Source organism: Glycine max, chromosome 18 (assembly GCF_000004515.6).
Source record: "Glycine max cultivar Williams 82 chromosome 18, Glycine_max_v4.0, whole genome shotgun sequence".
Classification (NCBI taxonomy): domain Eukaryota; kingdom Viridiplantae; phylum Streptophyta; class Magnoliopsida; order Fabales; family Fabaceae; genus Glycine; species Glycine max.
In genome coordinates, this window is record NC_038254.2 from 20,034,499 (window position 1) to 20,051,822 (window position 17,324).

The window sequence follows — 17,324 nt, forward strand, 5'->3', positions numbered from 1 at the left end:
GATGATTTCTCCAGATTTACCTGGGTCAACTTTATCAGAGAGAAATCAGAAACCTTTGAAGTATTCAAAGAGTTGAGTCTAAGACTTCAAAGAGAAAAAGACTGTGTCATCAAGAGAATCAGGAGTGACCATGGCAGAGAGTTTGAAAACAGCAGGTTCACTGAATTCTGCACATCTGAAGGCATCACTCATGAGTTCTCTGCAGCCATTACACCACAACAGAATGGCACAGTTGAAAGGAAAAACAGGACTTTGCAAGAGGCTGCTAGGGTCATGCTTCATGCCAAAGAACTTCCCTATAATCTCTGGGCTGAAGCCATGAACACAGCATGCTACATCCACAACAGAGTCACACTTAGAAGAGGGACTCCAACCACACTGTATGAAATCTGGAAAGGGAGGAAGCCAACTGTCAAGCACTTCCACATCTTTGGAAGTCCATGTTACATTCTGGCAGATAGAGAGCAAAGGAGAAAGATGGATCCCAAGAGTGATGCAGGAATATTCCTGGGATACTCTACAAACAACAGAGCATATAGAGTATTCAATTCCAGAACCAGAACTGTGATGGAATCCATCAATGTGGTTGTTGATGATCTAACTCCAGCAAGAAAGAAGGATGTCGAAGAAGATGTCAGAACATCGGGAGACAATGTAGCAGATGCAGCTAAAAGTGCAGAAAATGCAGAAAACTCTGATTCTGCTACAGATGAACCAAACATCAACCAACCTGACAAGAAACCCTTCATTAGAATCCAGAAGATGCATCCCAAGGAGCTGATTATAGGAGATCCAAACAGAGGGGTCACTACAAGATCAAGGGAGATTGAGATTGTCTCCAATTCATGCTTTGTCTCCAAAATTGAGCCCAAGAATGTGAAAGAGGCACTGACTGATGAGTTCTGGATCAATGCTATGCAAGAAGAATTGGGGCAATTCAAAAGGAATGAAGCTTGGGAGCTAGTTCCTAGACCCGAGGGGACTAATGTGATTGGCACCAAGTGGATCTTCAAGAACAAGACCAATGAAGATGGTGTTATAACCAGAAACAAGGCCAGACTTGTTGCTCAAGGCTACACTCAGATTGAAGGTGTAGACTTTGATGAAACTTTTGCCCCTGTTGCTAGACTTGAATCCATCAGATTGTTACTTGGTGTAGCTTGCATCCTCAAATTCAAGCTGTACCAGATGGATGTGAAGAGCGCTTTTCTGAATGGATACCTGAATGAAGAAGTCTATGTGGAGCAGCCAAGGGGATTTGTAGACCCAACTCATCCAGATCATGTATACAGGCTCAAGAAGGCTCTCTATGGATTGAAGCAAGCTCCAAGAGCTTGGTATGAAAGGCTAACAGAGTTCCTTACTCAGCAAGGGTATAGGAAGGGAGGAATTGACAAGACTCTCTTTGTCAAACAAGATGCTGAAAACTTGATGATTGCACAGATATATGTTGATGACATTGTGTTTGGAGGGATGTCGAATGAGATGCTTCGACATTTTGTTCAACAGATGCAATCTGAATTTGAGATGAGTCTTGTTGGAGAGCTGACTTATTTTCTGGGACTCCAAGTGAAGCAGATGGAAGACTCCATATTCCTCTCACAAAGCAAGTATGCAAAGAACATTGTCAAGAAGTTTGGGATGGAAAATGCCAGCCATAAAAGAACACCTGCACCTACTCACTTGAAGCTGTCAAAGGATGAAGCTGGCACCAGTGTTGATCAAAGTCTGTACAGAAGTATGATTGGGAGCTTACTATATTTAACAGCTAGCAGACCTGACATCACCTATGCAGTAGGTGTTTGCGCAAGATATCAAGCCAATCCCAAGATAAGTCACTTGAATCAAGTAAAGAGAATTCTGAAATATGTAAATGGCACCAGTGACTATGGGATTATGTACTGTCATTGTTCAGATTCAATGCTGGTTGGGTACTGTGATGCTGATTGGGCTGGAAGTGCAGATGACAGAAAAAGCACTTCTGGTGGATGCTTCTATCTGGGCAACAATCTTACTTCATGGTTCAGCAAGAAGCAGAACTGTGTGTCCCTATCTACTGCAGAAGCAGAGTATATTGCAGCAGGAAGCAGCTGTTCACAACTAGTTTGGATGAAGCAGATGCTGAAGGAGTACAATGTCGAACAAGATGTCATGACATTATACTGTGACAACATGAGTGCTATTAATATTTCTAAAAATCCTGTTCAACACAGCAGAACCAAGCACATTGACATTAGACATCACTATATTAGAGATCTTGTTGATGATAAAGTGATCACACTGAAGCATGTTGACACTGAGGAACAAATAGCAGATATTTTCACAAAGGCATTGGATGCAAATCAGTTTGAAAAACTGAGGGGCAAGCTGGGCATTTGTCTGCTAGAAGACTTATAGCAATTACTTCTATTTGAATGTGCTCAAACGTTAATAGCACATTCATTACTGGGCCAAAACAGATTTGACCGTTGCTTCACACGCCCCTCTACATTCTTCATTCAAATTTATATTTTCGTGGCATTCGTGTTTTCACCAGCATTTCCCAATAGTTCTCAGAATTTCACGAAACTATTTCAAAAGCTCTGCTTCTCCATGGCTACCTCACCTAAAGATACTGCAGCTCCTGGTTCACCCTCTGTACCATCATCTCCGCACCAGGAACAACCGGAATTCAACATCCAACCCATACAAATAATTCCTGGTCAAGCCCCTGTTCCTGAGAAACTGGTTCCCAAACGACAACAGGGAGTAAAGACTGCTGAAAACCCTAGCCTTGCAACAAGTCCTAGGGAAGTAGACCCGGAGATGGATAAGAAGATCCGCAGTATTGTGAGTAGCATTCTGAAAGATGCGTCTGTGCCTGATGCTGATGAAGATGTTCCAACATCCTCCACCCCGAATGGTTCTGTGCCTGATGTTGATAAAGATGTTCCAACATCTTACGCTCCAAATGCTAAAGCCCTCCCTTCACCCAGTGAAGAGGAATCAACAGAAGAAGAGGATCAAGCCTCAGAGGAGACCCCTGCACCAAGGGCACCAGAACCTGCTCCAGGTGACCTCATTGACCTAGAAGAAGTTGAATCTGATGAGGAACCCATTGCCAACAGGTTGGCACCTGGCATTGCAGAAAGGTTACAAAGCAGAAAAGGAAAAACCCCCATTAAGAGGTCTGGACGAATCAAAACTATGGCACAGAAGAAGAGCACTCCGATCACTCCTACCACATCCAGACGGAGCAAAGTTGCAATCCCTTCCAAGAAGAGGAAAGAAATTTCCTCATCTGATTCTGATGATGATGTCGAACTAGATGTCTCGACATCAAAGAGGGCCAAGAAATCTGGGAAGAAGGTGCCTGAAAATGTCCCTGATGCACCATTGGACAACATCTCATTCCACTCCATTGGCAATGTTGAAAGGTGGAAATTTGTATATCAACGAAGGCTTGCTGTTGAAAGAGAACTGGGAAGAGATGCCTTGGATTGCAAGGAGATCATGGACCTCATCAAGGCTGCTGGACTGCTGAAAACTGTCACCAAGTTGGGAGATTGCTATGAAAGTCTAGTCAGGGAATTCATTGTCAACATTCCCTCTGACATAACAAACAGAAAGAGTGATGAGTATCAAAGAGTGTTTGTCAGAGGAAAGTGTGTTAGATTCTCCCCTGCTGTGATCAACAAATACCTGGGCAGACTAACAGATGGAGTGGTGGACATTACTGTCTCTGAGCATCAAATTGCCAAGGAAATCACTGCCAAACGAGTCCAGCATTGGCCAAAGAAAGGGAAGCTTTCAGCAGGGAAGCTAAGTGTGAAGTATGCAATTCTACACAGGATTGGTGCTGCAAACTGGGTACCCCCTAATCATACTTCCACTGTTGCCACAGGTTTGGGTAAATTTCTGTATGCTGTTGGAACCAAGTCCAAATTTAATTTTGGAAACTATATATTTGATCAAACTGTTAAGCATTCAGAATCTTTTGCTGTCAAATTACCCATTGCCTTCCCAACTGTATTGTGTGGCATTATGTTGAGTCAACATCCCAATATTTTAAACTACACTGACTCTGTGATGAAGAGAGAATCACCTCTATCCCTGCATTACAAACTGTTTGAGGGGACACATGTCCCAGACATTGTCTCGACATCAGGGAAAGCTGCTGCTTCAGGTGCTGTGTCCAAGGATGCTTTGATTGCTGAACTCAAGGACACATGCAAGGTGCTGGAAGCAACCATCAAAGCCACCACAGAGAAGAAGATGGAGCTGGAACGGCTGATCAAAAGGCTCTCAGAAAATGGCATTGATGATGGTGAAGCAGCTGAGGAAGAAGAAGAAGCAGCTGAGCAAGAAGATGAAGCAGCTGAGGAAGAGATAGAAGCTGCTGAGGAAGAGGAAGATGCAGCAGAGGATACTGAATCAGATGATGATGATTCTGAAGCCACCCCATGATCATCAGACCTTTATGTTTTTGCTTTTTACTAGCTGTAGGGGCATGTCCCTTTGAACAATTGATTACTATTGGTCTGTAATATTTGCACCTTAAATTCATGCATTCTACTTTTGTCAAATTCTGTCTAAAAAGGGGGAGTAATAGTATTATGCTTGCTATTATGCATGATTTTGAGTAGTAGGATACTATGTATGCAATAGTAGTTTGATACGATGTATGGCAGTAGGATACGATGTATGCATGATTCATGATTTTGAGGGGGAGTTGCATGTATATGACCTTGAGGGGGAGACTGCTGCTGATGATGACTGATGTAAGCTACTAGTAGCTGATAGAAGATGCTGCAGTAAGCATGAAGACAGGGGGAGCAGGAGCAGAAAGCTGATGTCACGTGAGATGTCTTGACATCCTGGAGAAGACTTGCAGATTTGCAACTTGAAGAATTTCCGCTGTGCTTGATTACTCTGATAATGAAAGTTGCTGATCCCACTTGCATAACTGCTCGTACCTGCTCAGGAAGTGTCTAAGTATGTTTTAGACAAAATTTGCCAAAGGGGGAGATTGTTAGTGCTTAGCTTTACTAAGCCTTAAAAGATTGGCTAAGATTTTGTTAAAACATAAGCACTTAGACAATGAAGGAAAGCTGGAGTTGCTGCACATGATGTCCAACGTTATGTCAACGATAAGATCGGGCTGCACAATGCACAAGGCAAGATAAAATGTCAAATGAAGAATTGAAGCTGCAGGATCCACGATGTCGGATACAATGTCCTGGACATCCTGCCCGAAAATACTGGAGGTGCTGCACAATGCACAAGGCAAGATAAAAGTCAAATGAAGTTGCAGGATCCACGATGTCGGATACGATGTCCTGACATCTTGCCCGAAAATACTGGACATATAAATCTGTTATATCTTTAACAGATTATTGTGCAGTTAGCAAGAGATTAGATGATCTATCTTCTGGAACGAATTAAAAGATAATTAAAGTTCGAATTTCAAACTAGAAGAGTTCGTTCAGGGATTAAAGATTAAAGATTAAAGATAAAAACTAAAAGATCAAACTGTATCTTTTAGATCTTTAAGTGCAGATTTTCAGGAAGAATGATAGATCTCCTCCAGCACAAGCTGTTGCAGCCCAGATACGCACACTGCTATATAACCATGGAGGCTGCACGAGTTCTGTACCAAGTCCGGGATTGAAGAGTTATTTTGTGAGTTTTGGGACTTGAGTGTTTTGTGAGCCACCTTGATGTTACTCTAACATCAAGTGTTGGACCTGAGTGTGTAGAGTTGATCTCTTGTGTGTAGAGTTGATCTCTAGTGTGTAGGGTTGATCCCTTTTGTTCAGAGTTGATCTCTGGTGTGTCTTTGATTTAATTGTAAACACGGGAGTGTGAGTGAGAGGGAGTGAGCGGGGTTCTCATATCTAAGAGTGGCTCTTAGGTAGAGATTGCACGGGTAGTGGTTAGGTGAGAAGGTTGTAAACAGTGGCTGTTAGACCTTGAACTAACACTATTTTAGTGGATTTCCTCCCTGGCTTGGTAGCCCCCAGATGTAGGTGAGGTTGCACCGAACTGGGTTAACAATTCTCTTGTGTTGTTTACTTGTTTAATCTGTTCATACGGACACATATAATCTGCATGTTCTGAAGCGTGATGTCGTGACATCCTGTACGACATCTGTCCCCAGTATCAGAATTTCAGAATCTAACAAGACATGGCATTTAGTAGACTTGCCTCCTGGTTGCAAACCAATTGGTTGTAAATGGATCTTGAAAAAGAAACTAAAACATGATGGTACTGTGGATAAATACAAGGCTCGCCTTGTAGCCAAGGGTTTTAGGCAAAGAGAGAATGTGGATTTCTTCGACACCTTTTCACCAGTCACTAGAATAACATTTATTCAGGTGCTAATATCTCTTGCTGCTATTCACAGTCTAGTGGTACACCAAATGGATGTTAAAACTGCTTTTTTAAATGGTGAATTGGAAGAGGAAATCTATATGGAACAACCTGAAGGGTTTGTGATTCATGGACAAAAAGATAAAGTCTGCAAGTTAGATAAATCTTTGTATGGTCTAAAACAAGCACCTAAGCAGTGGCATGAAAAGTTTGATAACTTAATAGTCTCGAATGAGTTTAAGGTGAATGGAAGTGACAAATGCATTTACTACAAATCTGTAAATAATATTTGCACTATCATATGTGTATATGTCGATGACCTTCTCATATTTGGTTCAAATATTCATGTAGTGAACGATGTGAAATCATTGTTGTGTAACAACTTTGATATGAAAGACCTCAGAGAAGCAAGTGTAATCCTTGGTATTAAGATTACTAGGTCAAAAGAGGAAATTTCTCTGGATCAATCTCACTACATTGAGAAGATCTTAAAGAAATATGACTACTTTGATTGTAAACCTACTAGTACACCATATGTTCCAAGTGTAAAACTATTTAAGAATACTGGTGAAGGTATACGACAAACTGAGTACGCAAGTATCATTGGCGGCCTTAGGTATGCCACTGATTGTACTAGACCCGACATAACCTATGTTGTGGGATTATTATGCAGGTTTACCAGTAGACCTAGTATGAAGCACTAGCACACTATTGAAAGGGTAATGAGGTACCTTAAAAGAACCATAAACCTTGGATTACATTATAAAAGGTTTCCCGTTGTACTTGAAGGATACAGCGATGCAGATTGGCTTTCAGATGATTCCAAAGCAACCAACGACTATATATTTAGCATAGCTGGTGGGGCTGTTTCTTGGAAGTCAAAGAAACAGACTATCTTAGCTCAGTCCACTATGGAATCTGAGATGATAGCACTAGCAACTGCTAGTGAGGAAGCAAGTTGGCTGAGAAGCTTACTTGCAGAGATTCCTTTATGGGAAAGACCGATACCAACTGTGTTGATCCATTGTGATAGTACCGCGGCTATTGCTAAAATTTAGAACCATTATTACAATGGTAAGAAACGACAGATACGTCGTAAGCACAACACTGTTAGAGAATTACTCTCAACAGGAGCTGTTAAAGTGGATCACATACGCACTGATGATAATTTAGCAGATCCTTTGACAAAAGGATTAGCTAGAGAGAAAGTCCATAACACTTCTAAAAGAATGGGACTATTGCCCTTACTATGATGATCATTCATGATGGTAACCCGACCTAAATGACTGGAGATCCTAAGAACTAGGTTCAATGGGTAATAACAAGTTATGAAGTGATATGTGATGAACATGCTGTTATAAGTGAAAGTGGCATGATTCCTGAAGTAACAAGAGGATGAATTATGAAAAAAATTCATAATTCTTAATGAGATCTATACTCTACGTTGAGTGGAGTACCTAGGCTACAGGAGTACTCTTGATAGACTCACCTATGTAAATGTTGAAGTGGGGGCCGCTTCATATGAAATTTTGGGCAAAAATTTCTAGAGCGTTCACTATACCGGGATAGACGTGCATGACCTTTAACGCACGGACTTTATAGAATACACCTATGAAAAGGTTGTGTGTGGTTTGATGTCGAAGATAGAGTTCAAGACTTTGAGTCACTCTAGTAAAATCTGAATCTTACTCACTATGCAAAGGTTCAAGCTATATGACACCTTTGTTTATGCATAATTTTATGAAATCCTCAAAAATCTTCTTTTCAAATTTCAAGTGGGGGATTGTTAGAACAAAGGATGAAATTTTGGAAAAAAAGAAAGGAAAAAAAAAAGAAAAAAAAGGGCTTCAAGTCCCACATCGCTCAGGATAAACACTTGAATAGTGTTTCACTCCCTATATAGAGAGAGCTCATTTCTTCATTTTTCCTTGCCCCAGTTGAGAAGCATTTCCTCAACTTTTCTTTCTCCCTCCCATATTTCAGCCGATGCATTTCCGACAAACTTCCCCCTCTTTCTTTCTGTCGCTCTAAAACTTCAGTTGGCTATAAAGAGTGACTTTTTAAGTCATATTTTTCGGTTGGCTATAATAGTGACTTTTTAAGTCATATTTTTCGGTTGGCTATAATAGTGACTTTTCAAGTCATATTTTCGGTTGGCTGTTAGAGTGACTTTTCAAGTCATATTTTCGGGTGGCTTTAGAGTGACTTTTCAAGTCATACAAGAGGGTGTAATTCTAGAAAAGGTTCCCTCGGTGCAGTGAGAATCTTATACAGTGATCTGGGCTGTTTTATCCTGGGGACATCGTGGTTGATAGTCTGCTTGCACAATTTTTTGGCAGTGCCACAAAACGTCTTAAAGAAAGCGACATTGTCCGTGACTCAGCCAGTAATTTTTTCAGTTTGCCATAAACTATTGTTACCACAAACCATCATGACACCAACTTCAGCAATGCCTGCAACAATGATAATGAAATGCATTAGTACAGATATGCTACAAATGTTCTTCAGTATAAGGCATATGTGATGTATGAAACTTTTTAGAAATATAATATAAAACCATTTATGTGTGTTCACCAAGCAACTTAAACTATTGAGATAGTTGGTTAGTACATTGTCCACACTCCAAGCCCAAAGGCATACATGAAGGGGCATGTTAGAAATGTAATATTAAACCATTCATGTGTCTTCACTTTAATTGCTTAAGCTTTTGGAATAGTTAATTCATAACTATATCCAACAACCATTTGGTTATAAATTCATGTCTTTGGATTATGGCCATCAAAATATTTGTGAAGAGTTGGGCTCTATCAAATTATCAATTATAAAAAAGCTCGCAATACTAAGAATCAAAATATTGATTTAAATATTTTTCAACGCATAATACAAATGGAGTGCAATTTGGTTTTTGATATGCAACAATAACCTTTCAAAGCTATTTTCAATCATACTTGTAGCGTATAAGTATTGATGATATTGATAGTCTCCCATACAAGCATTATCTTTCAAGATAAAAATCTTGTTCCCAATCATTTTTACATCCACCACATTTTCCTTCCCATTCTTGTCTACAATAATACTCACTCCATTCTTTCGTCGAACTTTCCATGCGTACAAAAATTTAAATCCGGTAATGTCTAGCTCTTTATTTTTTTTCTAACCCTCTTAGTTTCTTGAAGACATGTGATGCTAATCCTTCTTTGAATCATAGAGTCCACCGCCTCCAAGGACTTACCTGTCAAAGTCTTAAGTACCAAAGCTAACCTAATCAAGCACTCCCCATTTAATTGATGCCGTTCAATTTTACAGGTTAGTCAATGCACAAGGCATACACTGTTTAGTTGGTGTTGTTACATAATTTTTTGCCACATTAAAAATTGAAATCATGGACACCACACAAAAATGAAAATCCAGAATATAAAAATTTGATGAAATAAATCTTGATATAGTTTGATCATTTCATATAAAATGAGAAAAAGGAATACTGTAAGAAATAAATTGAGATGAGGGGCACTAACCATATGCATTTGCAATATCAGTTGTGCTTTGGAAGATGGAAATCACGACTATGCACATGATCATCAAAAACCAGTTGATTATGGGGATGTAAATTTGACCCACATACGGACAAAAATTGTCACTATAAATAAATAATTCGTAGGTAAATGTATGATAGACTTTGTCCTACGGACATTTCTTCCGTCAACTTTGAGGGGTGTATAATGATAGCTAATTGTCTGTCACTATAGGTTTTACCTACTATGTATAGTGTGTAGGTAAAAGTCATTAACTTCTACTTACATCTCCTAACTGTAGGTAAAAGTCTTTAATATGTACCTATCATCTTCAACTGTAGGTAAATATTTAGATCTTAGAGAGAGTTTAGAACATACATAACTGAATGTGGGCAGTGCAGCAATCCAACGATCCTTCCAGCTCCAACTCCAACTAGCTTTGCCTGGTATTAGAGTGACAAGACATCAAGGCCATAATCTAGTACAAGGACCATAAAGATGTCTACAATATCTTCTGCATATATACACAGAATTAGAGTGACAAGACATCAAAATAACTTCCACATATATTTCAGTTAGACATAATTTTATAGTTGTGCTCTTAATTTTATTGATTTATATTTATAAGAAATAAATTTAAATCTAGAAGTATTAGCTAATCGACATTTCCCTAATCAAATTAATCAAGAACAATTTTAGACCCATATAATTAGCATTCAAAATCCAAAATTAGACTACATAAACATAAAAGGAGATTCTACTGTGTGCGCATGTTCATACATAAACATAATTACAGTTCAGATTTGTCTTTCTTTTTGAGTTTTGAAAATAATAATAAACAGTTGTTAAACAAAATAGTTTAGTTTAATAGGCATAACTAAAATGGGAGTATTTACAATTTTTTTAATGACATGATTTTTAAAAAATGATAGCAAGGTGTAAGTCTGATTTTCATATTTAAAAAGAGTATACCATATCCTTGTAGGACATGAGCACAAGTAACCACCTGTAAGTAACCTTCCACATGTGCAGATAAAGTTGCGGCTCCAGACAAAATAAGACGTACTCTACCCCCTAAACCTTGCTTTACCTGATCAAGTAGTAAAATCATGATTAGTAAAAAATCCTGTCATACCAAGGGGATGGGGAGTTCAAATTTATAAATTTTAAAACCTTGTCAAACACAATTTTATCTTATAGGAACACACATCAATCAATTTCACCTTGTAAGGTAATAAACAAACATTCAATCCAATCCAATGTGACATAACCTTGAAACTGCAGAAGAAACAGAACTAAAGTTTCAATTTCAATTCAGTCTAGAAAAAAAAAAGGAATAGAAAGCAGTAACCTAGCCCTAAAAATAGAATAAATAAATAAAAACATATATATTAGTATGAAGCTAACCGACAATGGAGTTATCGAAAAATGAAAAATCTGGAGAGAAATAATGCATCAATTTGGGAAATTCCCATCATTTTGGGTAGGCAGTTAATCACGAACAAAGAGATGAATTCACGTCAAAGGGACAAGGTCCCAAAATTAAAAAAATAAAAACAAAGTTAATCGAAAATAGTATTAATAAAATAAAGGGGCAACGAGCGAGAAACTATCTTAGTTCATATGGATTTGTAAGTGAATTTAATATGAATTTTATCTTATATTAATTGTCAAACATAATTAATATTAATTTAATATGAATTTGTAAGTGAATTCATATGGGAACAATCTTAGTTCCCTAATATCTTATAGAGGATCCATAACGGTTCATTGCAGGTTTGTCGTGATTTCACCTTTACTCAAGAAACTATCTACAAAACAACACTTATTATGAATAAGCAAAGTTGAATAATGTCTTCTTCAAGAAGCCCCCAGAAGAAATCTTCTGTGTCAAACCTGTGTATCAGATAGGGGTTGAGAGTCAATGCATTTTTTTCCCAATTGGGAAGGGGAAGGAAGAAAAATGAAAAAGAAAAGTAAGAAAAATGCTACTCCAATGATCAAGCAATAATTTGCAGAGTAGCTTTGTCCTATTGAAATAATAATTTTACCATCAAGATTATATGATTATGGAAAGATCATCAAAATGTCAACAATCATGAGAATTTTCAAGAGTTTACCTGAGTACACTCTATCAAGCACACGAGGAACAACACAGAAAATAGTTGGTTTTAGTTCCCCAACATCATCAATTAACAATTTGACATCCTACAGTTTAATTATTACATCAAATGTTCATTTCGTAATTATAGAAGGAGCACTTTCATTTCTATTATAAAACTTGTGGATAAAGCATAATAGTACATGAAATGAATAATCCACCACTAGTAAAAATTCATCCCATGAATATATTGCCAACCCAAAACTTTCAACTTCTTGCTTTTGTATAGGGTTAACCTTTCCGAAGCTTACAATTGCTGTAACAAAGACATAAAAATGAATGCTTCTTTATAAAGCACAAGCATTTTAGGAAAGAAAGGAGAGAATCAACAAAACTTACTCTTGAGATACTTTGTTGCATTTGAAAATGTCTTGAATAGCTGAAAAGTTTCAAAACAAATATTTGGGTGAGACTAACTGTTTACAAAAGATTATACACAACTCTCAAATCCTTCCTAACAATTAAACTGCTATAAAACAGAGGGTTTAGATAGGAGAACCTCATGTATCTTCTTCTCTTCTGCAAATGCAATTGAGACCTCTGAATGGCATATAATAAACTCTATAGCCCCAACACCTGTGTCATATGAATGAGAGTGTCAAAGCAATTGAAAATTATAAGTTTAATTTGAAAAATGAATATTTGTATAATGAGATATTCTCCTAGTACAATGCACCATTTGAATTTACTGCATGCAGTAAACTTCAAAAAACATATCATTGTTAGAAAAGTTATCACAATTTTAGGTACGGGACAGGTTTTAGTGTAAGTTCTTTACTTGCATTATTTTAAAAGGACTTTGTTCGTAAATAAGTGGAACTCTCTGCAGAGAGTAGACATTCAATATAAGAAACAAAGCTTCAATCTAGAAATACCTTATTCTCCATTAAGCTCAATAAGGACTACAAAAATCCAACTACCAAAGAAACAATACAGTAGAAATAGAAATAACAATAGATACTCAGCACAAAAAAGAAACAAAAATCAACATATCAACATCTAAATAATACAATAGAAACCTCCAACATATAGAGTGAGCAGAAAAATTAAGATGGAAAAAACTCAGAAGAAAACAAGGGAAGCAAATTCAAAAATAAAATGTACATGCATGCTCATAATCCATTCTGCAGAATTGGCACCATAAATACCACATTTTACACCCTGCAAGTCAGCAATATATGAATTAAGCTAAAATGAACAAATTGTTAGAAACTATAAATATAATCATATGCAAATATGAAATATCAAAATCATATAAAATAATGATATCCATGTCAAAGAACCAAGCACTTGAACTCACATGACCATGGTTCTGATTCACTCTTGATCTATTCATGCACATGCAGATAGCCACATTACCAAGAATATATGGTGTTTGAATTTTGTCAGTGGCATGAAAGCATGTAAATTACACGTAAATGTTGGTTGTAACTTGTAAACAATGAACACGTAAACAACCCAACATGTATTGTGAATCCAAGAATTTGGAATAACATAATAATACTACTGAAACAATTATGAAAAAAATGCTTCATTTTCTGGTAAGAAAGACACAACTGACTTACTTTTCCATAACCACAGCTGCGGATAGAATTCCCAATTTTATATGTGTTTATTTATGTGGCCTTTTGATATTGAGTAAGAGTGAGTAGATTTGGTGAGGCATGAAGTCCAACTTAATTTCTGAAACTAACAACTGACAATGACAACTTTACCTATGATCCACTTAATTGTTTTTATTGGCAAACAAAATTATTAATATAAATAGAAGGGTACCCGGGGTATCAATGAGAAGTACATGAACAAATAAATTATACAATCAACCCCATATATATGCATTGACATGGTCGATTCTGAATTTTTTTTGCCCTGGACAGACTAAAAAAATTATGTCCTCATAATCATTCAAATATTATCTGCACGAAATTACTATAATAATGTAACCAGTTTCCCTGCACCATGTTATGCCTGCCAACACCCCGAGATAAATTTATAGCAACATATATAACTGTATTCAATCATTATTTTCCTCATTATATGATCCACTTAATTAAATGAATCAACATATGGAGGAGTTAATAACTTACTGTTTTCTTTTCTTTCTTTTTTTTTGTTCTGTTATGCCATATTGGTTAGAGTTTATGCTTGGCTAGATTCGGTTATTGATCTACCTACGGATAATGGACATTTTATATCATGTTGGATTCAACAGGGGCATGAAAGCCAAAGTGGTATGGCATATGTTATGGACTTATTTATGGTTTGATGTAAATATTGGATACTTATCAATGTACGAGACTAAAGCTTTCTACTAGATTCAATCTCCATTAATTAGGGTTGCAATATCTGTATTCCTCTTAACTAGTTGACCAAAACAATTGATTATATATAGAGGCTTCCCAAAATTGATAAGTATCCCCCCTATTAATCCACGAATTTGATAATTTAAGTATGTTTCAGGTCTCACAACTTAAAACAATAAACTCTCGGTTTTACCATTTTTATCACCAAAATCACGAAAACAGAAGGTAAAATAAAAATAATGTGTTAATTATTAATCAAAACATATCATTTAAATAAAACAAACCAAAATTAATCTCCCCTGATTTTTCACTCTCCGTACTGTCAAACAAAAGCAGAGAACCTTCTTATTAACACAGTCAAATATTTTAAAGCGAGCTCCTTTATGCTTTATACCATGACATAATAAAGATTAGTATCAAACTACAACGAATCAAGCATTAAGTTAAGGGCGAAGAAGCTTAATATCATGGTGATAATTGGCATACAGAATACTTTATAAGTTAACCAAATTAAAAAACTGATAATTTAAGTATGTTTCAACTACCTTGCAATTTTTGCTCATGATTGGCCAAGAGGTCTGCATATCTACAACCTCTTTCTGGATGTAGTAGTCTAGTCTGGCATGATTTTGTTGGTGCCAGTAGTGTTTTGTTACTTGTTAGTGATGTTTTGGCCTCCAATTCAGTAAAAAATAAAAAATAAATAACAATGGAAGTATTCATGACAAGTATTCTCCCAAGCAAATACTGCATAATGATATCGAGAATGCATGACAACACGAGGAAGCACCACACGAGAATGCATGACAAGTATTCCCACTAGTTTTATATTATTAGTTTTTTCAATAATGTCATTTTTTATTAACTGTATTTAACTTCTATTTTTTATTATTTAAAAAATTTAGAGAGGCACGGACTTCCCCTAGTTTATACGAAAGTGACCACTAATAATTATTATTATCATACTAAGAATTTGGGGAAAATAATCATGACTCAAACTCATACTTTATGAGACTTACATCATTAAAAAAATAAAAAAAAATAAAAAGTTGATCTTAAAGGACAAAAGGCAGTTCATACCTGATTATGCTGTCTTTTCCTTTTATCTCTAAAATGAGCAAAGGCATGTGGATCAAAACCAAGAACATGCATAACCTGAAAAAATGATCAAATATGATGAACAATGCCACATATTGCCTCTCATGCATCTCTATATATAATTATATATTACAAACCTCATGTATCAGAGTAGCTGAAAGCAAAGTCTCTGCCTCGACAGAATTTAGCACATATCCAATTTTAGAAACCACGGTGCCTAGATTGTTTTTTACTCTGATGGAGGGGATTTCATCATGTCCTGTTTCATCACATTTTACAATATTTCAGACCTCAAATTCTTTTTCACTTTTCAATAAGAATAAAATAAAGTCTGAGTCTCATATACAAACCAACAAACAACAACAAATTCTTATCTAACTAGGTCAGCTACATGGATCATAGGACACCATTGACACGGTTATAAACAAAAGTTTCAGGAATTAAATTAAACCTGAGTCTCATATAATTTAGCAAAATAAATTATACCTGAATTTCTACAAGGATGAGGGAGTATGAATAGGCAAAGGCTATGTCACCAAGAGCTTGCATGGTTCTCCAAACTTTTTCAGTTTGTGTCACGGTACCAACTATTATCCCGGTTAGGCTTCCCCTGACTCCTCTATTTTCTGTTACATGGTTAATTCAAGTCAGATTTCTTACCAGTGATTGAAGATGAACAAATATCATCATGATGGACATGTGAATAGCATGAATTCATACCAATAACTTTTCCAATACCAAGGCCTAGCCCAATAGTGGAGTATGTGAAGGACATGACAGCAGCTACAATGGAGAGCCACCACAATTGATCGAAGCCCGGAATTTGTGAGAAAATAATTTCCACTATACCAAATGAAATCATGTACATGTTACTGTTCATATTGTCGATTCCATCTCTCCGCCATTTCCATCTCCGTCATCGTCGCCTCCGCCGTGCTCCTCTCTGATTCCGATGGCGACGGAGGAACGAATCCACTGTACGAGGGTGCGGAGCGCGCCGCTCGCAAGGCGACGGACCCCTGCGACCGGATCTTCCAACACGCGAAGTGTACCAGTGTCGCCGCTGCGGTCGGTGCTGTCCTCGGTGAACCACGAGGTCCGCTCCGACTTCGAGATTCGTGTCACGGCACTACTTGCGGAAGTGAACACCCTTTCTAAAAATATGAGATTTTACCTATACTAAACATGGGAAATTATATATATTTAACATAGAATTAATTATATTCATAACTAAGAGTGCTCCGTAGGTATAAGTTATTAGAAATTTTACCTATAGTAAATATTGGTAAGTATAAGTTCTTTTATTTTTACTTACACCAAACATAGATAAGTATAAGTCATTTTGTTTTTACCTACATTAAACACATGTAGGTATAAGTTTATTTGAGTTCTACCTACACTAAATTATGTCTATAGGTAAAAATGTTTGTAGCTACATGGAAAATTTCTTGTAGTGTTGAGGTGTGAATTATCTTGAGCCTGGGGAAGCATCCCAAAGCCATAGATTGCTTTATGCATGAAAATGTAGTAGATATCATTGCTTGGCTGGCAATCATAGCAGCAAGTGTGGCAATCACAAACATTGGCCAGAAGAGACTCTCTGATTCACACAGAGCACAAACAGCAGGTACCAACACAATTACTACAAGTTTGCTTCACACAAAGCACAAACTTAGGACTATAGTTTTAAGGACATTGACTTTAAGAATAAACACAAGCAGTCACAGTCATTGTGTCAGAAAATATCACCTGGAACAGACTTGTAGAATACACTTGCATAAGAACTTGGGTTCTTCGTCAAAAAAGCAGCTTGGCCCATATAAGCGAGTAGGAGATAGGGAAATACCACACAAGTGAAGGCAATCTGTTTAAGCGATTATACAAAGGTTTAAGAAAGGA

General features: G+C 37.0%; 1 pseudogene; it reads right to left on the reverse strand.

Moving 5' to 3' along the window:
• The window catches only part of LOC100785929 (putative potassium transporter 12), a 30,557-nt pseudogene that overhangs the window by 7,088 nt on the left and 6,145 nt on the right, over positions 1-17,324 (reverse strand).